General features: G+C 48.7%; 1 long non-coding RNA gene across 1 annotated transcript; it reads left to right on the top strand.

Annotated features, from left to right (window-relative positions):
* The first annotated feature begins 1,929 nt into the window (after positions 1 to 1,929).
* On the top strand, positions 1,930 to 27,262 carry LOC117203814 (uncharacterized). Its single transcript, XR_007475904.1, has 4 exons — positions 1,930 to 2,392; positions 6,138 to 7,521; positions 19,375 to 19,542; positions 26,686 to 27,262. It is a non-coding gene; the product is annotated as an uncharacterized LOC117203814 (long non-coding RNA).
* Positions 27,263 to 27,928: the final 666 nt, after the last annotated feature.

Raw genomic sequence — 27,928 nt, 5'->3', positions numbered from 1 at the left:
TCTGAAAATTAGGTCTCTGACTTGGAGTGAAAAGTTTGGGCTAAACTTTTCCTGGTCTTGGTGGTGATGGGGAGACGTAGTAGAATTGTGAGCACCTTGGGCAAACTCTCGGAGACAGTTCGTAGCTGTGGTCTGGTGTTGGTCACCCTCCGGGATTCAGAGCCCTGTTTACAGAGAGAGAAGCAGAACACAGCTCCCCCACTCACCTGCCCAGATTATCCAAAGCCCAGCCAGGCATTCAGTGGAGTTCAGAGAGGAAACGTCTAGCAAGCCCAGGTCAGAGCAAAGGTGTAACACTGGCAAAGTTCATATTTTATGTCATCACCCTCTTCCTTGACTCCCTCTCCCTGTATCCCTGGATCAACTTGTCCTTCCTTGGGAAAGAACAGGAGGTCAGTCATACCTGAGGGAGGGTTTCAGTCTTTGGAGATAGTTCTGCCACAGTCCCGCATTTGACACATGGGAATCTGAAGCCCAGAGAGGGCAGGACTTTGCCAGAGAATACACAGCAGTCCTGAGGTATGAGAATTCATGCCAGCAGACCTTTGACCTAGGGCTGTTTCTTCACTGTACTTCATGGCCAAATTCCACCCATTTTATAGAAGGAAGAAATGAGGCCCAGGGTTGTAATGTGAATCAGCAAAGGCTTCCCAGACCAGCAAGTGGCAGTAGGGAATGAAGAATGTATTCTAGGCAGGGGTGGAAGGAGGTGGGAACCTTCCTGGACCCCTCAAATCATTCATTCCCAGGCCCATCATTTTTGAAGATGATCTCTAAGACCCCCTAAGGGAAAAGTCATCTGGGGAGATCTGTGGCCACTGGCTCCCTCTTCTTACCCAGGAATCCTAAATTCCCCCATCCTGAAGGGCCAGCCCAACAGGTATCCAAGTGCACATTGGTGCCCTCGTCCATCTGGCTCCACTGAGAGCCGGCCGTGATGGCTGAGTTGCCGCAGTGCCTGGAGGCCACCAGGGCACCGCCTCACCCCAGCCAATGGCTCTGGCCCTGGCCTGTGGGAGCTTTATCTCAGAACGTGAACGTGGCAGCCGGAGCTGGCACCGAAAGCCCCTCCTGGCCTGCGACCTGCCACCAGCTGCTCCTGGGGGTTGCTTTTCATTCATTCATTCAACACGTATTTCTGGAGGGCCTCTCAGGTGCCAGGCACTGTGCCACATACTGAAGGTGGAGCGGGCACATAAGACTGTGAGGCCTGGCCCTCCGGAGGTCACATGCTAGGGTAGGGGACAGGCAATAAGCAAATATACACAAAATATTAGGTCAGATGGAAGGGACAGCATGTGATAGGGGTGCTCTTTTCAACTGGGAAATGAAGCAGAGGCCCAGAGAAGTGGGGGGAGAGGCCATGTGGCTGTCTGAGGCAGGAACAGTTCTGAAAGTGGGAGCTGAAGGTGGAAAGGCCGGTGAAGGGGGACCCCGGCTGACACTTTCAGGGTGTAGCAAGGAAGGCAGTGTGGCTGGAATGACTGGGAAGGGAGAGGGAGGGTATGAGACCTGAGAGTGGAGGGGCCAGACCCTGCGTGTTCTTTACAGCTCAGAGATGCTGTGCTTATTCTGTGTCTGCCTGGGAGTGGAGCGGTGCCTTCCTGAGGCGGCTTGGACATGTCAGGAGCCGATTACAGAGCAGGCTATCGGAGTCACCCCTTTGCTTCCTCTCTCTTTTGGCTCCCTCCACCCTTGCACCCCCTTCACCTGTTCTAAAAAGCAGGATTAGGGCTTCCCTGGTGGCGCAGTGGTTGAGAGTCCGCCTGCCGATGCAGGGGACACGGGTTCGTGCCCCGGTCCAGGAAGATCCCACATGCCGCGGAGCGGCTGGGCCCGTGAGCCATGGCCGCTGAGCCTGCGCGTCCGGAGCCTGTGCTCCGCAACAGGAGAGGCCACACCAGTGAGAGGCCCACGTACCACAAAAAAAAAAAAGCAGGATTAGAAAGAATTTGGAGTCAGAAATCTCTGGATTCCAGACCAGGCTCCATGACTTAGTAATTGTGTGAGCTTGGTGAGTGATTTAAACTCTCTGACCCTTGGCCTCTATGTCTGTAAAATGGGGCTGAACATACCTACTGCCTAAATAGCTATGAAAGCTAAGCGTCCACCCACCCCTGACCCTGTGGGTGTGCTCCCAGGTACTTAACCGAGGGAGGCGAATGTGCGTGTCCAAAAAGCACGGGCAGGGTGATCCTGGGGGTTGGTCACAATAGCCCCGAAATGAAATCAACTCTGGCGTCCATCAGCAGAAGAATGGCTAAATGAGGTGTGGTATCGCCCTGCAACGGAATAATACACAACAACATAAAGAAACTGCGGAGAGACGGATGCAGCAACATGAATGAATCTGACATGCCGTTGAGTGAGAGAAGCCAGGCGCAAAGAATAGGTACGTGTTATTCCATTAATAAGAAGTTCAAGGACAGGTAAAGCTAATCTGCGGTGAGAGAGGGTAAGATAGTGGTTGTCCTTAGAGGTTGCGGACTGCAAGGGGGCTTGAGAGAATCTTCTGGCATGTTGGAACTGTGTTTTGTCTTGAGCTGGTTGTCACACAGGTTGATACGCGTGTCAAACTTCATTGAGCTTGAGCTCCATGAACAATTTGAGATTCATGTGCGTCGTGCTATGTATATTTCAAGTAAAAGGTAAAAAGAAAAAAGTGCACTACCTGAGATGGAGAATGTAGTTGTGCGTGTCTCAGAATCGGCACCTGCGGACATTCCCTGCATCCCAGTGCCACCCTGAGGGGCAAGGACTGCCTTCCAGCACCTGTGTCCAAGCATTAGCTAGGCTCAAATGACGCCGTGCTGTTAGAATTGAGGGATGGAAGGGGACTGGGTCTTTTTTTTCTGTTGCTTTGCTTTGCGATGAGAAGATTATAGTCTTTATCATTAAATGTGGTAACTCGCTGGTGCTCAGGTCCCCAGGGCTGCTGTGCAGTGGAGACGCTGAAGTGGGGAGCGCTTGGCTTTCCTGGTCGGGGGCCGATGAGGTGGCATTGAGAGCATCCCCTCTATTTGCAGACGGGCAAGATTCCCCAGAGAGAGCCTTGAGGACCCCAGGTTCACCCAGCAATGGAGTGGCAGAGCCCCACCCTCACCTCTCATTGGCCCATGTCCAAAATGCCCTCAGGATCAACTGGCTGGGGACAACTGTACCACTTCCATCCTTCCACCCTGTCCCGAGGTCACTGTCCCAAGCCCAGGGAGGGGAGTGACATCCCCAAGGCCACACAGCAAGTCTGCAGCAAAGCCAGGCAAGGCCATGGGCAGAGGGGAGAGTGAGAGGCTGAAGGCTTGGGCCGCCAACCAAGCTCTTCCCTTATGTCCGTGGGGACATGGCCCCTCCTGAGCAGAGGCTGGGGGTGTGTCCCTTCTGCACTGAAGAGGGGGTGCATCTATAGTATTAATGCGGGGAGCACTTGGCATGAAGGGGGCTTCTCTGCCGGGTACTGTGGAGGGTGAACCCCAGCCCCTCAGCCCTTCCTATCTTGGGGTCGTGATCCAGGATCCACCTCCCCTTGGTGCCACTCCTTTGCCTGCTTCCAGCAGAAATGTCACAGACTGGCCCTGTTTTCAACCTGCATGAACTTGGCCTGACACAGGCACCACGGTAGGTGTGAGGCGGGGGCAGCTGGAGGGAGATTCCAGAGATGAGTGACCCAGCCCAGGACCAGCCCGGGACTCATCTCTCACTTCTCACCTGCCTCCAAGTGTCAGTTTCAGTGTCACCTCCTCAGAAGGGCCTTCCCTCCCTGACCGTATGTCCCGCTTCCTGCCCTCTCTCACAGCCCGTTCTGCTTCTTCACCACCCTTGTCACTCACCTGTAGTTCTCTCTTCAGAGGTCTGTCTCGCCCCACAGGACTGTAAGCTCCTCCAGGGCAGGAGCTGGGTCTGTCTCATTCACCATTAGGCCCTTGTGCCTGGCATATACGTGTAGCAGTAGATGTTTGAGGGGAGAATAAATGAACGCACGAGGAAGAACCGCCATGGCAGGGATGTAGACACCAGGGGAGGGAGTGCCAGGGAAGGAAGGGTTTGTTCCGGTGTGTGTGTGTGTGTGTGTCTGTGTGTTTGTGTGTGGTGGGGTGGGCCACTTGGGCTGAGCCTGTGTGACTTCAGGGGTTTCAGAGGGAGCTGCCATAGGTGGGGGAGGGCAGGAGGCCTCTCTTGCAACCTCTGGAGCTCAGGTCCTTCCTTTATGAGCCAGAGGCCCCCTGCGAAGTTATGCAGAGTCCCTGCATCCGGGAGAGGCAGCGCCTGGGTCCACAGATGCAGGAAACCTGGGTCCCCTCCCTCCACAGCACTCCAAACTAGTGGAGCTGGAGAGACATTCCTCCTCCTGGGGGAGGGGAGGCAGCCCAGGCCTTCTCCCGCTGGACACACTGGCCCTTGGACAGGGACTCTCCCTTGGGGCTTCTCTCCCTGGGAGGCCTTAGAGGGCCCCTAGCCCAATCCTCAGAGAGGGCCAGAGGCCTGCCCTGGGTCACACAGGGAGGAGAAGCCGAGCTGAGACTCACTTCCGGCCTGGGGTCTCCAGCTCCCACCATCTATGTTGTGTAAGGGTCTCATTCAGCTTGGTCAGCACAGACCAGGCAGCTCTCTGCAGTAAAACTGGGAGCCCAGTGTCCCCACGCAGTCTCGGGGAGCAGGGCCGCTGCCGTCGAGGGGCATCTTCTCTGGCAGTGCCCCCAGCCCACACCTGCTCACCTGTACCGTGCTCAGGACGCAGTGAGGGCTGACTTCAGAAATGCCTGTGCTCTGGGCCTTGTCTTCTGACTCCCAGGGCGGGACCTGTCCCTCCTCCACCAGATCCAAGCCTCAAGGTCCCAATTCTCTGGCCCTTTGGCAGCGAGTCTCACCCAAGGCTGGCTAGGACCCCCTCGCATACCTCCTACTCCAGGCCAGACCCTCTATAGGCTGGGGGTGCAGGCCTGGGTCAGGTCAGGGTGGGGTAGATCTTCCAGCGCCCTCTTCCTGGAAGTTCCTGTACTCGTGGACCATGTCTTATTTGTTCCTGTGCCCCCCGCACCCATCCTAGAGCCCGGCATAGAGTGGGCTCATGTGACATGAAAGAGGTGGCTCGGGATGTCATTTGAGGGGCTCTAGGAAGAGATTCCAGGCCCCCCCAATCCCCCTCCCCCAACTCCCCAGGAGCCACAGTCTGGAATTCCACTGAGAGAGGCGCATGGCTTGACATTCTCTTCATGGGAGTAAATGAGAAGATTAGTTTATTCTGCTCCTGGGCCCAAAGGCCTCAGGAACTTCTGAGAGCCAGACTGAAGATACGGGTGGGGAGGGGTCTGCCAGCCTGGAAGAGAAGGGCTGAGACCCCAGGGAGGGGCGGACCTGTGGAGACAGGCCTGGGCGGCAGGGGCCCTTGGGGCTGGCGGGAACAGCAGGGCCCGTCTGGGAGGGAGCCTCTGACAGACGCTTTATCAGGCCCTGTCGCCAGCGTTATCTGTGGCTTCTCAGCAAAGAAGGAGCCACAGTCCTCAGCCACCCTCAGACCACTCCAGGCCTGGAACAAAGCAGCCGAGTCAGCTGGCAGCCCCATGGCTCCACTGTTAGACCGTGGGCTCTGCAGCCCTGGGGCCCACGTGGGGTGTTCAGGCAGGCGGCTGACCCGGCCTGGCGACGGCCCGTCTACTGGGACTCCCCCGCCAAGTACCGGCTGCCACAGGGACCCCCTCCCTGGAGCCTGTCTGCAGAATGGGGATGGGGCACCGGGTCACCCCAGCCCCTGCAGGGCTCGGCTGAAATGTCAGCCACAAAGGACGGGACACAGAAGGGCCTGTCCAGGAACAAGGGCCAAGTGTTGGCATGGGATGATGGCCGGGGCTGAGCTGGTCAAATGTTTACTTGGAACGGTTCAAGTGGACACCCTCCGGCCACGGGGGCAGCTGGCGTCTGGCACGGGGCCCTTCTACCCACCACCGCAGGGCACTGCAAGGGTTCAGACCCATCCCAGATGGGCTTGACTCCCAAAGCACCCAGAGGGGGCTGCCAGTCTAGGCCTTGGCATGGTCACTCCCCCCCCCCCATCCCTACCCACTGTGGGGGAGAGAAAGAGCTGGGAGGGCAGGTTCAACCTCCCTCACTCTGGAAGCACCCGCTTCTCTGGCCTCCTGCAGGGCTGCCGTGAATGGCTGGGCAGGTTGTGCTCTGCAACAGGACACCTTTGCCACCGAAGCAAGTGGACCTGAAATCCTTGCAACTGGGAGAGGAGCTGCATCAGCCCACAGGGTGCTTTTTTGCAACTGTCTGCTAGGAGGGGGCACCTTTGTGTGCCGAGCATTGTGGACTTTAAGATGACAACATGGTTCTTTTGGTAGGACTAGCTCATAGTCTGTTACAGATAGAGTCGCCTGATATAATACGGGATGCCCAGTTGCAACTGAATTTCAGGTACACAGCAAATACTTTTTTAAAGGTATAATTGTGTCCCATGCCATATTGTAATGTCTGAATGTAATGGGTGAGTGAAGTCTGGTCAAATCAGACTTCCCCCCAAATCCCCCTCAGCACATAGGGTTCTAGGGGTCATGAAGGAGACTGTGGGAGGCTGAAGAGAGACCAGTGTGGCTGGAGAGGAGCCTGAGAGGTAGCAGGGGCGAGGTGGCGTGGACTTGGAGGCTGGGGTTCTCTGAGACGAGGACACAGGAGGGTTGGAGCAGGGGACTCACGTTGTAACAGGCTCCCTCTGGTGGTGGTGTTGAGAATCGTCTGGAGGGGCCCGGCCGATGCGGGCTGACCTGTGAGGTGATTGCAGCCATCCAGGCCAGATGACCAGGGCAGTGATCGCGAAGCTGGACAGAAATGGCTGATTCTGGAAACAGGAACTTTTTGTTACGGAAAACAGCAAACATGTACAGAAGTAGTGAGAATAGTACAAGGAATAATACAAGGATGTCCCCATCACCCACTTTAACCATCATCAGCTCACAGCCAATTTTGCTTCATGCAAACCTTTCACCCCTCTTGACAACTGGATTATTTTGAAACAAATCCCAGATATCATATTATTTCATCCATAAATATGTCAGTGTATATCACTGAAAGATAAGGCCTGGATATATTTTGAGACAGGAGCCACCAGGAATTTGCCCCAAGACCTCAAGCAGCTATTAAGAGAGAGGAGGCCCCTGACCTCATGAAACCCATTGCGGTGCAGTTAGTTCCCCGGTCTTAAGACCACCTCTCCTAAAGCTTTCTCATGTTTTCCTCCTCAGGCACCCTGTCTCCCATCCTCCTGTCTGCGTGCACTCCTAGCATGATGCTCCTTAGGCTGGGGTCTTGGGACGCTGGCATGGACTCCCTGTTGAAAACTCCTGCCTTTTCCCCAGACCTCACAGCAGCCCGACCTTGCCCTCTTTCTGTTGTCTTGATAACAGGACTGTGCAGTGTCTGGAACTGAGGCTCCCTACGAACTCAGGAAATGCAGGCACTCCGGGCGAATGTGAGGGAATCACGGGAAAGTCACAGAGTGAGGGACAAGGACAGAGATTCAGACATCAAGTAAGTTCAGGGAGGCTCTTTGCTTTCAGAAGGCCAGCCCCCAGGAAGCAGTCTGGCTTTACCTGTAATTTACTTGGAGATTTTGTGTGGGTTCCTTCCCCTCTCTGGGCCTGTTCATGCAGGGCTTCTTTTTTTTAAAATTATTATTATTTTTATTTTATTTTATTCACTTTTGGCTGCGTTGGGTCTTCGTTGCTGCACGCGGGCTTTCTCTAGTTGTAGTGAGCGGGGGCTACTCTTCGTTGTGGTGCGGAGGCTTCCCATTGCAGTGGCTTCTCTTGTTGTGGAGCACGGGCTCTAGGCACGTGAGCTTCAGTAGTTGTGGCACGCGGGCTCAGTAGTTGTGGCTCGCGGGCTCTAGAGCGCAGGCTCAGTAGTTGTGGCGCACGGGTTTAGTTGCTCCGCAGCATGTGGGATCTTCCTGGACCAGGGCTCGGACACATGTCTCCTGCATTGGCAGGTGGATTCCTAACCACTGCACCACCAGGGAAGCCCCCATGCAGGGCTTCTACCTTCTCCCCTCCTCTCAGATTCTGCTCCCCAAAGTCCCTGGGATAGGAGGAGTTGAGGGGCAAAGCTGGACTTGGGGAGAGGATGCTGGGAACATGCTAACTTTGGACCCAGCCACACACACATTGAACCCTGTGATGCAGGCATAGTAGCCCCACTTTACAGAAGAGGAAAGTGAGGTGCAGAGAAGTAAAGACACTTGACTAGGATCCCCTAGTTTGTAGGCAGCACGACTGGGACTTGGGTCCAAGGCCAAATGCTCAGTGTTGGTGCCCAGGTGCCTCCATGTTTTTTGAGGCCCCACCCCAGGGCAGGGCCCTCCTCAGTAGGCCTAGCTCCTCTAGTGCAATCCAGATTCTGGCTATTCTGCCACCTCTGAGCCTCCTGAAGCCTGGTGCTCCTCCCAGCCTCCTCATGGTGACACTGGGAGGCTGACGCACCTTCCTACTCCGATCATTTTCACTCACTGAGCCCTGCCGAGGGCTGGACTCCATGGACACCAGATACACCAACACATTTCTCTCATTTCATCCTCACAGCAACTGAGTGGGGTGTTATGCCCATTTTACAGATGTGGAAACTGATGCCCAGAGAGGAGCAGAGGCCTGCCCAAAGCCACACAGCCCCACTGTGGTGGAGCCAGGATTGAGACCAGAGTTCTCTGACTCCACGTGCTCCATCCACTGCATTGCAAGGAACTGGCTCAGAACAGTAACCCAGTGCCATTTTGTTGTCCTGGGTTCTGGCAGCCTTTTCTTTTCTTCCCCAGATAACTCCCCTGTCTTAGTTTCCCCTACATAATCACACTCGATCTTTCTAATAATTGTGGGAGGCGGGTATGATGACTGGGTTTTATAGGTGAAGTGTCACACGTGTCTCCAGGGAGACTGTGTTGTGAAACTCCCTGAAATTTCCCCAAGGCTTGAGTTGCTCCCTTGAGCTGCCCACGGACGCTTATGTTCTTCTAGCGCCGCCTGCAGTCTTTCAACGACATTGACTCACCCTGCTGGGTCATTTAGAAAGCTTTTCCTGCAAAGTTATCTTTCCCCTTTTAAGTCAATACCTCCCACGGTTGCCACATCTGGGCCTTCCCCTCACAAGTTTGGACCCACCTTGTCCCTCCTTGGTCCCCATATTCAGCAACAGTTAAAACACATGTACTTTCTGTAACTCCGTCTTCAAGAAACTAGGATATTAACAAAGGCTTAATAAACTACGGAGGTTGTCAGGCTTGAGAATCACAAAAGTGAATCTGCCTTTCCACCTACCTGGGAGCTCTTTGGGGTGAGATCTGTGTTCTCCCATCAGATTAGACTAATTGTCTTCCAGGGAAGGGACGGTGTCTCCCGCAGGGTCCCCATGGCCTGGGCCGAGGCCCTGCAGAGCAATGACTCTGGCTGTGGGTGAAGAGAGGTGTCTCTGGGCTCTGCCCGCCATCAAGCACGTGGGTGGCACTCCATGCCCAAAGGATGAGAGCCCTGTGTTTCCTGAGGCTCAGGCAGGACATAGGAAGGGCAGGAAAGACCTGGTGGGGAGCCACTTTTGGCCCCTCTCTGAGCACCCACCTGTCTCAGAACTCAGAGGAACTTGAACTTGGGCAGCAGTGGGACTGAATCCTTCCACGAGTGAGCAGGTTTAGATCGAAGCTATTGTTCCTTTAGGTGGCAGCCAGGGACTGGGCATTCACTGTGGGGAAAGGGCAGGGTCTGGAGAGGGGAGGAGGAAAAAGGTCAGCTGATGTCAAAGGCCCGTGGTCTCGGGGACTCCACCCTGCATGTCCTGCTGCCCTTGGTCACCCCCACTCCGGGCTCCCATAGGTCCCCCAACCTCCACCTCAAACAGGCCCATTTCCACTCTCACCTACTGCTCTTTCTGGGTTCTCTTTGTTCACTCATTCATCCGGCATTCAATCAGCATTTAATCCATCAACTACCAAGTGCCCGGTTTTTGTCTGTTTGGGGGAGAGTTTATTGAGGTATAATCCACATATTGTATATTCACCCCTTTTTAGCGTATGAGGTTTGGCAAATGTTTCACAGTAGTGTAAACACCACCATAATTAAGCTGTTGGATATATCCACCAATATTTCCTTCCTGCTCCTTTGTTATCAACACCTGCTCCCACCCCTGGTCCCTGACAGCCTCTGATCTATTTTCTGTCGCTATAGTTTTGCCTTTTCCAGAATGCCACGTAAATGGAATCACACAGCAGGTAACCTTTTGCGTCTAGCTTCTTGTACTCAGCATAAATGCTTTTGAGAGTCATTTGTGTTGGTCTGTGTATTTGTAGTTGGTTCCTCTTTTATTGCCCAGTGAGTTGTATTTCCATGGTATAGATGTACGCAGTGTATTTATCTTTCACCCGTTGATGAACGTTTGGATTGTTTCCAGCGTTTGGCAAATATGAATAATGCCACTGTAAGCACTCCACGTGTAGGTTTTTGTGCAGACGTGAATTTTCATTTTGCGGGGGAAGCTACCTAGAAGCGGGATTGCTGAGTCATATGTAAGTGTATGTTTTAACTTTAGAGGAATCTGCCCAACTGTTATCTGGAATGGCTGTACTATTTTCAAAGTAATAATAAACTTTTAAAGTCTAAACTGTAACTTGAGTTGTCAAGACTGACGAACGCCAGGAGGAATTCTATTCCTAACTGGAAGCATCCCTTCTGGGGCAAATGTCAGTTTTCATTTCTCCAGGTAAATATCCAAGAGTGGGGTTGCTGGATCGTAGGTAAAGTGTATCACAAGATACGGCCAGACAGCTTTCCAAGATGCCTGCACCATTCTGCGTTACCACCAGTAATGTATGAGTTTCAGTTTTTCCACTTCCTTACCAAGTGCCAGGTTTGGTTTTTTTTTTTTTTAACATTTTATCATGAAAATTTCTAACATCTAAGAAAGTACAATGAATAGTACTTAATGACCCTGCACTTACTCACCAGCAGCCTTCAGCTACCTCCTCACCAGCCTTAGACCTTGTTTCCTCACCCCTCCCCAACAATGACCAAATTATTTTTGAAGCAAATCCCAGATGTCATTTCATTTTATTCATAAATACTCAATAGTATCTTTCCTGGAGAAAAGGGAACCCTCTCGCACTGTTAGTGGGAATGTAAATTGGTTCAGCCACTATGGAGAACAGTATGGAGGTTCCTTATAAAACTACAAATAGAATTACCATATGATCCAGCAATCCCACTACTGGGCATATACCCTGAGAAAACCATAATTCAGAAAGAGTCATGTACCACAGTGTTCATTGCAGCTCTATATGCAATAGCCAGGAGAGGGAAGCAACCTAAGTGTCCATCAACAGATGGATGGATAAAGAAGATGTGGCACATATATACAATGGAATATTACTCAGCCATAAAAAGAAACGAAATTGAGTTATTTGTAGTGAGGTGGATGGACCTAGAGTCTGTCATACAGAGTGAAGTAAGTCAGAAAGAGAAAAACAAATACCGTATGATAACACATATATATGGAATCTAAAAAAAAAAAAAAAAGGTTCTGAAGAACCTAAGGGCAGGACAGGAATAAAGACTCAGACGTAGAGAATGGACTTGAGGACACGGGGAGGGGGAAGGGTAAGCTGGGACGAAGTGAGAGAGTGGCACGGACATATATACACTACCAAACGTAAAATAGATAGCTAGTGGGAAGCAGCCGCATAGCACAGGGAGATCAGCTCGGTGCTTTGTGACCATCTAGAGGGGTGGGATAGGGAGGGTGGGAGGGAGGGAGACGCAAGAGGGAGGAGCTATGGGGAAATATGTATATGTATAGCTGATTCACTTTGTTATACCGCAGAAACTAACACACCATTGTAAAGCAATTATACTCCATAAAGATGTTAAAAAAACCACATTAACGATGTCCCACCTAGCCAATCATTTTTTAAAAAAATAAATGTATTCATTTATTTAAAAAAATATTATCTTTCCATGGTACCGTTATCACACCTAAAATGTGTGCCATTATCCCAGTTCATATCATCCCATGTCTAGTCAGGTCTCCCATTTTCCTGAATGTCATCATTTTTCCTTCTTTTTTTATAACTTGGGTGTTTGAATCAGGATACAAATAAGGTTCAGACGTTGTGATTGGTTCATGTGTCTTTAAGTTACTTTGCTTGGAAGTCATTTGGAATCGTTCTTCTCTTTGTGGTTATATCACTAACTTAATGTATAGACTTGGTTGCTTCATTTTACTTGCAGTTTTTATGAATTTATTTAAAACTTTAAAATTTTATTTATGGTTCCAAAGTCTATCACACAGAATATATTTACAAAGGTCTAACTTTTATTTGTGCCCATCTCATTCAATCCCCCCTTCCTAGAACTATTAATTTTAAAAACTTATGCTTTATCCTTACATTGATTTTCATATATACACACACATATACGTGTGTTCCTTACATTGATTTATATATACACACACACGTGTGTGTGTATGTACATATAACATACACAGATGTCTACACGTATATTTGTATCCCTCCCTCCTTTTCTTAGTTAAGTGTGACCGTGCAGGCACACTTTCCTCCACCTTGTTTGATTCATCGTACATCTCGCCCTGCGATCTCACCCACAGTGGTCTGTTGAGGTCTCCCCTGGTCTTTGCCGCCAGAATCTTCCTTTGTGCTGAAAACCACAGTCTCCTGCTGGTGGACATTTTCCTTCTTTCCAGTCCTTTGCTGTTACAAATAGAGTTGCAGTAAAAAGCCTCACGCCTGCATCTTTCGGCGTACTGGTTGGAGTCGATTCCCAGCAGTGGGATACCCGAGTCCCAGCTTGAACACACATAGTGATTTTGCTAGCTTTTGCCCAATTCCTCTGCAAAGGGATCCCACCGTTTTACATCCCCGTTAGCTGCACAGGGCTTGTCTCCCCATGGCCCCCCCAACAGAATGTGTTGCCAAACTTTTGGATTTTTGCCCATCTGATAAGTGGGAAATGGTATCTCAGCATAGTTTCAATTTGCATTTCTTTTATTTGATGGAGTTTGATCATCTTTTCATATGGCTAAGGGCCATTTGCATTTCTTTTTCTGTGAACTGTCTGGTAATATTTTTAGCCCATTTTTTCTAGAAGGTTGTTGGTTTATTCCTTCTCTACTTTTATTTATTTGTTTATATATTTTTTATATCTTCTAATTCCTGTACCTTTTTTTAAATATAAATTTATTTATTTTATTTTTGGCTGCGTTGGGTCTTCGTTGGTGCACACGGGCTTCCTCTAGTTGCGGCGAGCGGGGGCTGCTCTTTGTTGCGGTGCGCGGGCTTCTCATTGCAGTGGCTTCTCTTGTTGCGGAGCACGGGCTCTAGGCGTGCGGGCTTCTGTAGTTGTGGTTCGCGGGCTCTAGAGTGCAGGCTTAGTAGTTGTGGCACACGGGCTTAGTTGCTCCGCGGCATGTGGGATCTTCCCAGACCAGGGATCGAACCCATGTCCCCTGAATTGGCAGGCAGATTCTTAACCACTGCGCCATCAGGAAAGCCCTCCTTCTCTACTTTTAGAAGCTGTTTATAAATTAGAGACATTAATCTCTTGTCTATGATAAAGGTTCAGGTATTTTCCCCACTTCCTCATTGGTCTTATTTGTTCATTCATTCATTCATTCACCAATCTCAAGCCACCTGATGCTGGGGATGCAACAGCTGTGAATAGGGTGGTCCTGAGGGACTCCACTGCCATGTGATGCTCAAGCCAGACCCTTGGACTGATCCTGGACAGTCCCTGCCCCTGCCCCTCCCCGTGCTGTCCTTTCTGCCCCCTGACCCCTCTCCTGCCACCCAGTGACCGCCCTTCCTGAGTCCTGCCCTGATCAGGCCCTCAGCACCTCGTAGTCTGTGCTCAGTGGGGGCCAGAAAGGGAACTGAGTATCTCTCTATCTCCCCCAACATGCTTGGCACCTGATGAGTGAGAGAGTGAAGAAAGAGCAAGTCAGTGAATGAATGACTCTTAGGAGGATGAAACAGTCTCTCAGCCCAGGAAGCCAAGTCAGAGGGGAGTTTGGAAAAGCAGCTTTAGGGTCAAGGTTTCTTAACCCCTCACATTCTCTTCAGACCTAATTCAGGTCAGAATTGCTACTCTCAAATTGCTCTCAGCCAATGTATAATACTGCTGCATTTCATCATTTAAAAACATGTCTGCTTATTGTAGAAAATGTGGAAAATACAGAGAGGTACAACAAAGAAAATAGAGATCACCCATCACCCAGAGTAAACCACTGTGGACATTTCGTTCAACTTTCTTTTGTTTCATATTTTATTTTTATATATCTATATTTACATGTTTTACATATTATGTTTTTTTTATTTTTTTATTTTTTTTTTTGCGGTACACGGGCCTCTCACTGTTGTGGCCTCTAACGTTGCGGAGCACAGGCTCCAGACGCGCAGGCTCAGCGGCCATGTCTCACGGGCCCAGCCGCTCTGCGGCATGTGGGATCTTCCTGGACCGGGGCACGAACCTGCGTCCCCTGCGTCAGCAGGCGGACTCTCAACCACTGCGCCACCAGGGAAGCCCTGTTTTTTACATATTTTATATTTATGTGTACATGCACAGACACACAATACCCCTTAACAGTATAACGTACATATTTCCTCATGGCATTAACCTTCAGCACATCATCATGGTTTTAAGTGATCGTATAATATGCCGTGAAATGAATGTATCATATCCCATCACCATTACTTAACCTCTGTGTCTCAGTTTCCTCATCTATAAAATGGAGATAATAGTTGCTTCCTCGTAAGTTCCTTGTGAGGGTTAATTGTGATTCTATTCATGGTAAGCACTCAGGGGGTGTTAGACAAGGCCATTATTATTATTACTATTATTTCCTAATGGTGGACATTTAAATTCTAATTTTATTCTGTTGCAAGTAACACGGTAATGAACCTCTCTGCGCATGGGAGCATATGAGGGGGTGCTCCACTCCCACCTCCAGACTAAGCACCCCGGTGACAGAGTGTGAGCAAAGCTTGCTGGGGAGACCCCTTGGCTGAAAGTTAGGACAGCAGGCATTTGCCACTGGAAGCCTGGGGACAGGGCAGTCCAAGCAAGGGAACGGCATTGGTAAAGGCTCAGAAGCTTGAAAGAGCGTGGGAGCTCTGACGTGCTTGGTTTGGCCACGGTTCTTGTCCCCGTTTTACTCCTTTCTGGAGTAGCGGGGGTGTGAATGCTGTGTGTGCTGGCCCAGGGGGTGCCTCTTTCTCAGGCTTAATCCTGTTGATTTTCAAATTGAAGTTTATGAGCCGTCTGCTCACATCCAGCTGTTGAGGTGGCCACTTCCTCCTCCTTCCCCTCGACCACATCACTCTGCTCTCTGAGCCTGGGTTTCCTCATAAGTAAAACAAGGCAGGTGGACTGGTTGGTTTCTACCCTCCCTTCTGCCTGGGGTGGGTGCTTAAGCCCACTCTGGGCTCTCTCTTTGCTGGGATGCTGGAGGCGCCCTCTGGTGGCCAATATTGGCCATGCAACCCAGAAATGGGCTTGACGACCTGCCTGGCCCTCTGAGTGGGTTTAAGTGTGCATGTGCGTGTGAGTGTGCCTGTGTATTGGAATGGTACACAGGGGATATGTGACAGCCTCACGATACATAAAATTCAGAGCTTTTATAACTCTCTGATGGCAAAAGATGGCGAAAATTTTCTGGGGCCTGCCAGGGACACCCAGGGTTGCAAAATTCCCTGGGGCACCCATCTCCCTAGTACACGTTGAGAACATTACTCCTCTGCTCAAAATCTCATCCTTAAAAAAAAAACAAACAAAAAAAACCTCATCCTTGTCCCTCTGATGAGCAGGGTAAATATCAAACTCCTGGCCAGGATATTTAGGGTCCTTCAGAAGCTGACCCCTGCTTGTTACCAATGGCCCCTGTGGCCCCATTTTTCACTCTTGTCTTTCTTTCCTGTCCCACTCCAGGCAAGCTACCTGACCCATTCCCATCTCCTAGTCTCTGCTCATGCTGGTTCTTTTTCCCAGAGTGTCCTACCCTCTCCTTTAGTCCCCGTAGCATCTTTCAAGACTTGGCTAAATGCAACCTCCTCTAGGAAGACCTCTTGGATTTTTCCACTTGGGTCCGAGCTCTCCTTCCTCTGAACCTCCCAGTAAATACATCTGTCTCCTGGTATACAGAGAACTAGGGCTTACCCAGGTAACTCGGGTTGAAGATATCCAGTTCAATAGACCCTCAGACATGGCGCAGACTCCGTGTCTGCTCCATGTCTGAGTCCTTCCAAACATTGGTATCCAGGCTGCCTTCTGCAGAGCCCTGACTCCCAACCTCTCCTCCACCTCCTCTGAGCCCTTGGCTTTAGCCAGGAGGGACAGCTTTCGTGGAAGGAGGTCTGGTGGTAGAGGAGAAAGACATGAACCTTGGGCCAGACTCCTGTTGGACACTGCTGTTCAGAAGGCAAATGGCTGCCCAGCACACAGCCTCCAGCTGCTGAGCTGTGTGTGGGAGGCTGGTCTCTGGGTGAATGAAGGGTCAGATCCAGTCACTGCCCAGCTCTTTGCTTCAAGGACAGAAGTCATAACTGCAGCCCTAGCAATAATACTCTTGGTTATTTGTAGAAGTCTGCTATTGTCAGTTTGTTGTGCTCTCTAACATGAAATTCTCATACAACCCATTTGTAGATGAGGAAACGGGATCAGAGAGGCTAAGTAACTTGCTCAAGGTCACACAGCTCTGAGTGTGAATGCTCAAACTCAGTCTCTGCTTTCCAAGCATCTCCAAATCTTGTGCAGTTCCTGGAATACTCTGCTGTCACTGTGTCTTGCACAGAGTAGGTGATTAATGAATTCCTGGATAACAAAACACGGACATAATGAACATATAGCTATCCCTTTCTGCTTCCAGGCTGCCTCAGGTCCACATGTTCACCTTTGTGTGTGGGAAGAGTCCCAGAACTGGGATTGTCCAAGAGGGGAATGGCTCCAAGGGGCTGAAGGGGTGGTGGTACCTGGATCCCAGGAGGGGTGAATTCCCTGCGTCTGGGTTTTAGGGGCAGTAGGTCTTGGGCATGGCGAGGGCTGGCACCTGCTGGCCCACTGGCCCAGCTGGTGTATGGCCCATGGATGTTGCATAACTTCAGAAGCCACAGAACGGTGCTGTGGCCAGGACTGGCCTACAGGGTAAGGACCTGGAATTAATCCAAATTCCCTGAGGAGGGAGATACCAAGACAGACGAGATGTGCAAGAGATTTATTAGGGGACATATTTGTAAGGGGAAATGGGGAGGGAGCCAGGGGAGCCTGGGAAAGCATCCGACCTTGATGCAGATCTGACCCCGATGTGAAGGAGGAAGGGAAGGGAAGAAGGCTGAAAGGAAGCATTTTTGACTGTAGAGGATTCTAAGAAAGTTCTTAAGGCCAATGGGAGTCTTCTAGCCAAGATGCCTGTCAGAGGGGTCCCACCTCTCCTCAAAATGGGTCTCCTTTGTATTCCTGCCACACGCAGTCACTGGTGTGTGGGAAGCACAGCCTCCGCAGGCACGTCTCATGCCTAGTGGTGGAAAGGCAGGCATCATAAGTGATGGTGAGAAAACCGTTTCTGGAGTGGTGCTGGTGTGAATGCTGTGTGTACCGGCCTGGGGCTTCCGCTCGCTCACCCTTAATACTACTGACTTTCAAACTGAAGTTTAAGAGCAATTTGTTCATGTCCAACTGTTGAGGTGGCCCTTCCTCCCCTTGACCACGTCATCCTCTTCTATGAGTCTCGGCTTCCCACATGTAAAATGGTCATTAAGGCCTAGAGCGCGGCTGCTGAAGCCATTGGTCAGTTATGTTCCCAGGTAGAGATCTGAGAGGGGCTTTCTCACGGCCACCGCACTGGCCTCCCGGGTCCTCCTGACACCAGCCTGGCCTGGAGAACAGCCACAGGTGACCACAGCTGGAGGGAAGGGGAATTGGGGCCCCTGGAAACCCAGGAGAGAAGCTGATTGGCCCAGCCTGGGTCGGGGGTCTGGCTCTGGTGCAATCAGCTATGGCCAGTGGGTGGAGCCACTTGCCAGGCTGCCCATTCTGTAGGGCCTCGGGAGCCTGCTCTGTGAAGTGCAGGTGTCATTCACGGGGCAAGGGCACTGGCAGGGCAGGTGAGGCAGTGCAAGGTGTTGGTGGCATTCTCTTGCTGAATGTGTCAGTGTGACACACCCGGTGGCTCCATGAGGCCAGGAGCTGGGCTTTTTTTTTTTTTTTTTTTTTTTTTTTTGCGGTACGCGGGCCTCTCACTGTTGTGGCCTCTCCCGTTGCGGAGCACAGGCTCCGGACGCGCAGGCCCAGCGGCCATGGCTCATGGGCCCAGTCACTCCGCGGCATGTGGGATCTTCCCGGACCGGGGCACAAACCCGTGTCCCCTGCATCGGCAGGCGGACTCTCAACCACTGCGCCACCAGGGAAGCCCTTTTTTTTTTTTAATTTATTTAATTTATTTTAGGTTATGTTGGGTTCCACATTACTGTGCGCGGGCTCTCCCTAGTTACAGTGAGCGGGGGCCACTCTTTGTTATGGTGCGCGGGCTTCTTACTGCAGTGGCTTCTCTTGTTGTGGAGCACGGGCTCCAAGCATGCGGGCTTCTGTAGTTGTGGCACGCGGGCCCAGTAGTTGCAGCTCGCGGGCTCTAGAGCACAGGCTCAGTAGTTGTGGCACACAGGCCTAGGTGCTCAACGGCATGTGGGATCCTCCTGGACCAGGGCTCGAACCCGCGTCCCCTGCATTGGCAGGCGGATTCTTAACCACTGTGCCGCCAGGGAAGCCCCAGGAGCTGGACTTTTGTTTGTCGTGGTGCTGGGGCCTGTGCTCTGCCTCCCCCCCAGGATGGTGTGGGCTGGCCTGACCCGCTATTGCCCACCCTGAATGGCTGACCTCTGCTGGCCGGAACAGGCCCTATGCCTACCTGATGGCCGCCACCCCAGGGAAGGAACTTCAGGATCTGTCTTCCCATTAACCTGGAAGCCCCGGGTAGGCAGGGAGCACTGAGATTAAACAGCCCAGGCTGTAGTCTTGGGTTTGGGTCTGGCTCTTCTAACTTGAGCAAGTTCCTTCTCTCCTCTGGCCTCAGTTCCCTCATCTGCGAAGTGGGTATCATCACACTGAGCTTGTGGAGAAGAGGCTGTGTGGTGTGGAGGTTTGGGGCCAATGTTCAAGCCAATCTGAATTCAGCTTATCCAGTTACTTGCTTTGTGACCTTGGGCAAATTAATCACTCTCTAGAAGCCTCAGTTTTCCCGTTTATAAAATGGGAATGAAGAATCTCTCTTTTGTTCTTCTAAAGGTAATGTGCTCTGCACCAGCTGGGGGTACACGCACTCATTTCTTATCCTCTCCTCTTCCAGGACCCCAGCCCTCACAGCTCCCTGGCTAATGAGTCGAGCAGTGATTGGTGTCAGGCCCACAGCAGGGACTCAACCATGCAGGAAGAGTGGGAATGTACCGCAGAGCTCCTGCCCGGGTGGCCGCCACCTCATCCGTTCAGAGTTTGTGGAGTACTTCCTGCCTGGCAGGTAAGTCCTGGCCCTGAGGGGTTCCCGGGCACTTCTGCACAGGGCAGGCTGTGTCCTTCTGTGGGAACACTCACTGCAGGCTTGAGAGGAGCCTGTCTTGGATGTCTGGACATCTGGATATCAATCCAGTCTTTGCTACTCAATCCTTGTGTCTTTGCTACTCAATCCCCCAAACTAAACAAAGATTACATGAGTTGGGGAGGGAGGAGACTCATGGGAAGTGAGAGGAGAGGATAGATCTCCCCGTTGGGTCTGGGGATCCAAGCATGGAGAGGCCTTGGGCCTCTGGGGCAGCCGAGGAGGTGGGAGGAGCCTGGACCTCCTTGTGCCGTGACAGGTACTGGAGTAGAAGCGGAAGTCATCTGGTGGGCACGCCTGGGCAGGTGGGCCTGATGTAACCTCACACAGCTCCCAGGAGCAGCAGAAGGCTCCTGTGTGCCCAGGAGGGTTTCCCGCAGCCTGGAGAGGTCTGGATTCAGCAGTGTGTGTCTGATATGCCCAAGAGTGGCACAGACAAGGCACAGAGGGTGGGAGGATCCGGAGAGGTTGAGGTGGAGCCCAGAGGGAGGCCGTTTGTGCTCAGTGGGCACCAATGTCTGATGTCCAGACATCTTGTGGGAGGACAGCAAGGCAGATGCCCAAGAACTGCATCTTCCTCGTGTTCCCCCTCCCCTGCCTCAGCACCACATAATCGCCACCCCAACCCCAGAACCGAGATGTAGTCTTGACTAAGATGGAGAATGTTCCATCCCAGTGAAATGAGGCCTCAAAAAAGAAACACAATCAGCTAGATGAGAAAGTTCTACTTCTCATGTACCTGGGTTTGTAGTCTGAGATTCGTACCTGCCACCCAGGGATAAAGAGGACGGGACGCAGGTTCATACAGATGAGAGAGGCGGCTTTCAAAGATAATCAGGCTAACAGTCTTTACGTCTGTGATGCTGGACAACGAAACTTCCACAGGTTATTAGGGAAAAGGTTTGTGATCCAAGTCTTTGTCCCAGTCAAGAGACCATTCATTCTGTCAGGGCATTTGGGAGCTCATGAAGACTGAACAAAATACTCAAAGAAGTACTCAAACCAAATGACACTGGGTTACAAGAGAGATTTCAAGATATGGGATGAAAAAGCGTATCGGAAATAATAGGAAGAAATGGTTACATATAGTTAAATCTAAATGAATGATGGTATGATGAATAATTTGTGATTTTTGGGGCTTCCCTGGTGGCGCAGTGGTTGAGAGTCCGCCTGCCGATGCAGGGGACACGGGTTCGTGCCCCGGTCTGGGAAGATCCCACATGCCGCGGAGTGGCTGGGCCTGTGAGCCATGGCCGCTGAGCCTGCGCGTCCGGAGCCTGTGCTCCGCAACGGGAGAGGCCGCAGCGGTGAGAGGCCCGCTTACCACAAAAAAAAAATAATAATAATAATAATAATAATTTGTGATTTTTAAAAGTATAGATTCTTGAAACAAAGCCATTCTGTAAGGGAAAACTTATTAAGAGTCAGAAATGAAATAATCAAAGTCCGCAGTATCCAGTGGGGCAGCCACTAGTCACAGGTGGTTCTTTACGTTTAAATTAATTAAAATTAAATACAATCCAATATTCAGTTCTTCAGACGCATTAGCCACTTTTCACGTGTTTAATGGCCACACATGGGTAGTGGTTACTGTATTGGCCATTGGACATAGAATATTTCTATTATTGCAGAAAATTCTTTTGGACATCGCTGGTCTAAATTATCCAAATAACATAACAAATCCATGGAGGGGAAAGGATGTTTTGGAGAGTAGAGAATAAAAGTATTCTAAAGATCTTTTAAAAGGATAGGGGAGACGTAAACAGGCAAAACCAGCAGCAAAACTGAAAAGCAGAGTCGAAGTTCTAAGTAAGCAAGTGGTGATGGTGGTGGTAATGGGATTTGACATAAGGAAGAAAGAGAAACTTGACCAAGCCAGAAAAGGCAAAGGAGAATGAGGGAGAAAAATATAATCAGTGGTAAATATGAAATTAGGTGGGAGAAATAAAGCTAAGCTCATTAGCTATCACAATAACTGTGATCTGGATGAATTCCCCTATCGGAAGTCAAAGATGTCATTTCCAATAGATATATAGAGAAAAATCCGCTGGGACAGAACATCTAAAATGCTAGATAATTTATGTCATAGCTTAGATGACAGAACATAAGGGAAGTGTCAAGGTTCGGAAGCATCAGGAAATATTGAGTCCACAGAGGTAAACATGTTTTGGAGCCAGCATTTGCCCAGAGGGTATCTGCCTATCTCTGGTGACTCAAAGTCTGGCTTTAACAGGCTACACAGCTCATGGAACAGAAGATAATTCCTGCGGCCCAATCAACGTGAGAAATAGGGCTCCTGCATAAAGCTAGGATCACAAAGGGCTAGTAAACTAGGAAAAAAAAGTGTCTACAGAGATTTGTCTGTCTCTGTCTTCACTGGGGTTGGAGCAGAGGAAAGAAGAGTCTTCCCTGAGAATCTCGGGACAAGCCCAATTTCAGGTGGGTATGCTGCCGGAATCACACTGCCTATATTTCTCCCCGTGCTCCCCTCCTCCAAAACAATTAACTAAAAATGCAATCTAAAGTGTTCCCCAGATGCCTGATGAAGCAATTGCAAATGCTCCCTGGAGAAACACACTTTAAATCTAGGCTTCAAAGAATTCTCACAGATAAACTTCCAAGGAACAGGAAGTCATAGTGTAAAAAAAAATCATTAAACAGAAACTACATGAAATGAGTGTCAGCAGAAACAAACTGCTGAATCAGACCAACAACGATTGAAGATATTGGAATTATCTATTATAAAATATGGAATAATTATGTGTGGTTTGCTTAAAGAAATTAAAGAGGTGATAGGATCTACGACAAAAGAATGACAGTATCAAAACTGATCAGGTGAATTTGAAAAAGAACCAAATAGAACTTCTAGAAATGACAAGTATAATTGAAATTAAAACCCAATGGTTGGGGCTTCCCTGGTGGCGCAGTGGTTGAGAATCCGTTTGCCAATGCAGAGGACAAGGGTTCAAGCCCTGGTCCGGGAAGATCCCACATGCAGCGGAGCAACTAAGCCCGTGAGCCACAACTACTGAGCCCGTGTGCTATAACTACTGAAGCTCGTGTGCCTAGAGCACACGCTCTGCAACAAGAGAAGCCACTGCGATAGGAAGACCGTGCACCGCAACGAAGAGTAGCCCCCTCAAGCCGCAACTAAAGAAAGACCACGCAGCTACGAAGACCCAGCACAGCCAAAAATAAATAAATTTATTAAAAAGAAGAAGCCACCGAAGCAAGAAGCATGCACACTGCAACAAAGAGTAGCCCCCGCTTCCTGCAACTAGAGAAAGCCCACACGCAGCAGCAAACAGGCAAAGCAGCCAAAAATAAATAACATAAATAAATTAATAATAAAAAAATTAACCTGAAGAAAGAAGGAAAGGGGAGATAGAGGAAGAAAAAAACAGAGCAAACAGAAAATAAATAATGAAATGACAGAACTAGGTCTAAACATATCAATAATTACATTAAATCTAAACAGACTAAACACACCAACTAAAAGACAGAAATGATCAAAATGGATTTTTTAAAAAAGATATAACCATATGCTACATATAATTATATTGATATAATTATAATGATATAGATAGGTTAAAAGACTAACATACATGTACTAAAAATAATTGAACAATACTCTTTAAATTGGTGAATTTATGATATGTGAATTGTAGCTCAATAAAACTGTTAAAAAAAAGATTAAGATACACCATGGCAACACCAATCAAAAGAAAGCTGGAGTGGCTATATTAATATCAAAGTAGACTTCAGAGCAAAGAAAATCACTAGGGATAAAGAGACACATTACATAACAGTAAAAGGGCCAGTTCACCAGGAAGACATAACAATCCTAAGTGTGTATGCATATAATAACAGGACTTCAAAATGCATGAAGCAAAAATTAATCAAACTGAAAGGAAGCCCGCGGTGTGCGGGCTTCTCATTGCACTGGCTTCTTTTGTTGTGGAGCATGGGCTTTAGGCACGCGGGCTTCAGTAGTTGTGGCATGAGGGCTCAGTAGTTGTGGCTCGCAGGCTCTAGAACGCAGGCTCAGTAGTTGTGGCACACGGGCTTAGTTGCTCCACAGCATGTGGGATCTTCCTGGACCAGGGATCGAACCCATGTCCCCTGAATTGGCAGGTGGATTCTTAACTACTGCACCACCAGGGAAGTCCCTGGGTTAAACAATTTTTAGTATTCCATTTTGGTTTATCTGTTGTATTTTTTTTTCTTTTTTTTTTGCGGTATGCAGGCCTCTCACTGTTGTGGCCTCTCCCGTTGCGGAGCACAGGCTCTGGACGCGCAGGCTCAGCGGCCATGGCTCACAGGCCTAGCCGCTCCACGGCATGTGGGATCTTCCTGGACCGGGGCACGAACCCATGTCCCCTGCATCGGCAGGCGGACTCTCAACCACTGCGCTACCAGGGAAGCCCTATCTGTTGTATTTTTTACTGTATTCTTAATTTTTTTGTGATTGCAATATACATACTTTTCACTGTTTACTTCAGAGAAATACTTTACCACCTTAACTGGAATGTAGAAATCTCACCACTATGTAAGTAAGTCCCTTTACCCTCCTTCCTTTATATTATAGCTGTCATATATTAGATCTACATTGAAAACTTTATCTACCAATGCCATAATTTTTGCTTTCAACTGTCAATCATATCTCATATGACTCAAGAGAAGGTGAACAGTCTGTTTACCCAGCTATTTACCATTTCTGTAATTTATTTAAAAAATTATGTAGCCATTCAGATTGCCTGGTTCAGGAACTTGACCTGACTGTACGCAAAGAACTTGCAGGTGGGAGCAGAACAAAAGGATGTGGACATTGGAGCAACGTTCTGCCACTGGGGGCCTGGTCTTGTCCTGGATTCCTCGTGGTCTCTCAGCAGCCTGGCCCATGGCGCTCCAGCTCAGATCTCCATGAACTTCCCTCCCAGCTCCTGGTGCAGTCATCCCCACCACCAACTCTCTCCACCTGAGCTAGAGGGTCTCTGCTGCTTGCAACCAAACATAGCAGCCCTCAGCAGTTTTAAATCAAGGTCATCAAGTGCTTCCTATAGAAATTCAGGAGATTTGAATAATGGAATCAAAGTCAAGCTTTTGGGAGTTCTTCCTGGGAAGGGTGAAACATCTGACATTGTTGTAAATATTCTTGCAAATTCATTTAAAAAGTTCAATATCGAACATAGAATTCTTTGTGCTTGCAAGTATAAATATAAATTTTAGTAGAACGCGGCAGCATGGTAAAAACAATATTCATATCCAATTAGGAAATTCATGGAGCAGAAATGAACTTGGAATCGGTGTGGTGCAAATATAATTGAAAATTGGGATAAAACAAGCTGTGATGCTATATCAATTGAAACGGAAACTGTAGTTATCTGTATGTACACACACACATACATAGTGATTACACTACAGTATTTTCGTTGCAAAGGTGTTTAATATAAGACATATTTCATTATGGCCACAGGGCCAGGACTAGGGAGAGGGGAACAAGGCACCTGCCTCAGGGGCAAAGTTTAAGGGGCAGCAAAAAACTCAATAATCAAGACAAATAGTATTTTAATGCTATATGTATTTTAAAAATCAAAAATAAATGCAAAAACCATGATGAACAAAATATCCAAATTTTAAATAAAGAGAGGATCAATATTATCAATTTTCTTTCTGCCTCAGGCTCCAGCATGACCTGGCAGAGCCCTGCACAACAGTATGTTTTCTCTTTTTGCTGTCTGTCATCAGTCACAATTTTTAAGTGTTTGATCCTTGGAAGAACTTTGTAAATCATTTTAAGTGTTTACAATGGAATTGGACATTTTGTAAATGAATCCTCTAAATTTTGTTCAAAAGCAATAGAAAACCTTTAATCACAGTGTTCAACAAGGGTGTCAAAATAAACTTTAACTTTTATCAACTTAAGGTACTATAAACAAAGCTTTCACCAAATTTCAGTTATTTCACACGAGGACACATTTTCATATATCCTCAAAAGCAAGGGAGTTGCTGAACAAAGTAATGAGAACGCAAACGGTGGCCAAGATTTAATTTAGAGATTCTCGAATTTTTCTTTGGAATGCCTGGATTTTGGGAAGAATATTTTGTTGGAGTTCCTATCTTAAATTGGGAAAATTTATATTTTGTACTTGGATTGAAGGGAAGACAGAGGCTTATGGCTTTGCCACATTTACAACTGGCAAAATATTAAAAAGAATTGTAAAGTCAACTTATATGAGAATTTTATCTTCTCCTAATATTTGTTAAAGAAAGGTATTCTAAATGTAAATACACTGCGTGTAAAAATATTGGGGCTGAGATAGTTAACCATTCCTACCTAAAGAAATCAGAATTGAGAATGTCCTCCATTTAGCAGAATCTGCTCTGAGCTTATCAGGTACCTCTGCGGAAAAACTATATTCTTATTAAGAATATTGTAATCTATAGAGAAGAGTCCATGAAGGGTGTCAACAATTTCCATTTTATTAGTCATAGTCACTTTGAAGATAATTGCATGCAATCGTTGAGGGGGAAAAAAGAGACCATATTTCTTTCTCTTTTTTTGCTTATTTTATTTTTTAACATCTTTATTGGAGTATAATTGCTTTACAATGTTGTGTTAGTTTAGACCATATTTATTAAAAACACATATTCTTTAGAAAAATACCAGTGACAGAATATTAGAAACAGATATGGCTAAGAAATTGATTAAAGTACATGAATGTATAACCAAATTTCTTCTTTTTATGTTACTGTTAATGCTCAGATAATAAACACAAAAGTTAAAAAAAATTAATGCACATATTAAGTAACAATTCAATACATGATTTTAAAAATAAACTTTAAATTTTAGTATAGCTTTATAATTACAGAAAAAAATGACAAAGGTGGTACAGAGAGAGTCCATAAGTTCCACACCTAGCTTCTCCTGTTATTAACATCTTACATTAATATGCTACACTTGTTATAATGAATCAACCAATATTGATACATTCTTATGAACTAAAGTCCATACTTTATTCAGATTTCCTCAGTTTTTACCTACCGTCTTTTTTTCTGTTCCAGGATTAAAGGTACATCCTGTCCACATAATTTATCATGGTTGATGTTGGCCTTGATCACCTGGCTCACATAGCGTCTGTCAGGTGACTCCCCTGTAAAGTTTCTCTTTTCCCCGTCCCATCCTGCACTCTTTGGAAGGAAGTCACTATGCACAGCCCACACTTAAGGGTTGGGGGCTTATGTTCTCCTTCCTCGAGGGGGGAGTATCTACCTAAATTATTTGGAAATTCTTCTTCCACCAGAGAGTTGTCTTGTCTTCCTTGTTTATTTATTTAGTCAATCATTCATTTATAGCCCTATGGACTCATGGATATATGTTTTATACTTTGGGTTATAATGCAGTACTTCTTTATTTGGTTGGTTGCTTACCTTGTTCCAGCTCTGACCATTCTTTTTTTTTTTTTTTTTTTCGCGGTACGCAGGCCTCTCACTGTTGTGGCCTCTCCCATTGCGGAGCACAGGCTCCGGACGCACAGGCTCAGCGGCCATGGCTCACGGGCCCAGCCACTCCGTGGCATGTGGGATCTTCCCGGACCGGGGCACGAACCCGTGTCCCCTGTATCAGCAGGCGGACTCTCAACCACTGCGCCACCAGGGAAGCCCTGGCCATCCTTTTGGTTGGATCATGTGTCTTTCTGATATAGTCCTTGTGCGGTTTTCGTGGGAGCATCTGGATTGCAGAATTTTAGACAACTTGGCAATTATATCTTATATACTGATTGATTTTTAAGGAAGGAAAATTAAGTGTAATCCAGTCTAAGATTTTATCCTTATCCTTGAAAGTGGCTGGAGACCAATCCCACCGGGTAGTGCCCTCTCCAGAGTCTGGGGCCCATGGCCTGAGCAGGATTATACATGGGTGTCACCGAGGTTCTGGGACTACCCCAAGGGTTCAGCAAGCCCCCAGCAGCCCTCTGGCTGGCCACAGTCCCTGTGGGAGCCCTGCAGGGCCAGCCCTGGAAAGCCCTGGGAGGTGTTGAGTCCAGCTCCCCAGATCTAGAGATGAGAGGCTGAGGTCCAGAAGGAGCAAGCTCTTTCCTCAGGGTCACAGGGTCCAGGCCAGGCCTTCCCCAAGCCATGCAACACACCGGGAAACTCACACTGAAACTGACAGAGGCATGGCTCCAAACCTGGGCCTCTTTGCCTCCCCTCCCCAGGGCAAGGGGCAGCTTAGAGGAGAAATCCCAGGAGAGCCAGGCCTAGGTTTGCTTGGAGTGGATCTCCAGTCACAGCCTCACCCAGGCAC

This window comes from Orcinus orca, chromosome 2 (assembly GCF_937001465.1).
Source record: "Orcinus orca chromosome 2, mOrcOrc1.1, whole genome shotgun sequence".
NCBI lineage: Eukaryota > Metazoa > Chordata > Mammalia > Artiodactyla > Delphinidae > Orcinus > Orcinus orca.
The sequence above is the reverse complement of the archived record's forward strand: the minus strand, read 5'-3'. Positions and strand labels throughout refer to the sequence as shown.